Source organism: Myotis brandtii, unplaced genomic scaffold (genome assembly GCF_000412655.1).
Source record: "Myotis brandtii unplaced genomic scaffold, ASM41265v1 scaffold105, whole genome shotgun sequence".
NCBI classification, from domain to species: Eukaryota; Metazoa; Chordata; class Mammalia; order Chiroptera; family Vespertilionidae; genus Myotis; species Myotis brandtii.
In genome coordinates this window covers 249065-249383 of record NW_005353538.1, presented here as the reverse complement: position 1 = coordinate 249383, position 319 = coordinate 249065, and positions in this window count along the sequence as shown.

Sequence of the window (319 nt, the reverse complement as noted above, 5' to 3'; positions counted from 1 at the left end):
AGGCTCTGCCGGGGAGGGGCAGCCGGGCCTGGGAAGGCCCGCAGTCCACACAGCGATGACTTCCCCTGACCATGCCTCGGCCCCTCGTGTCATTCATCACTCTGATAGGGGGACCCTATGAAGAAGCCCCCAAGATGCCCCAAACCCCTGAAATCGGTTGCTAGAAGATAAACTTGAACATGATGCATGGGGTCCCCCACTTCTGGGTCCCCAATCTGGGGCCAGTTGAGGCTGAGGGCAAGGAGAGAGGAGAGGAGGAGGAGGGATTCATGGAGGAAGGAGAGCCAGAGCCCTAGCCAGCCCCAGAGAGGACCCACTG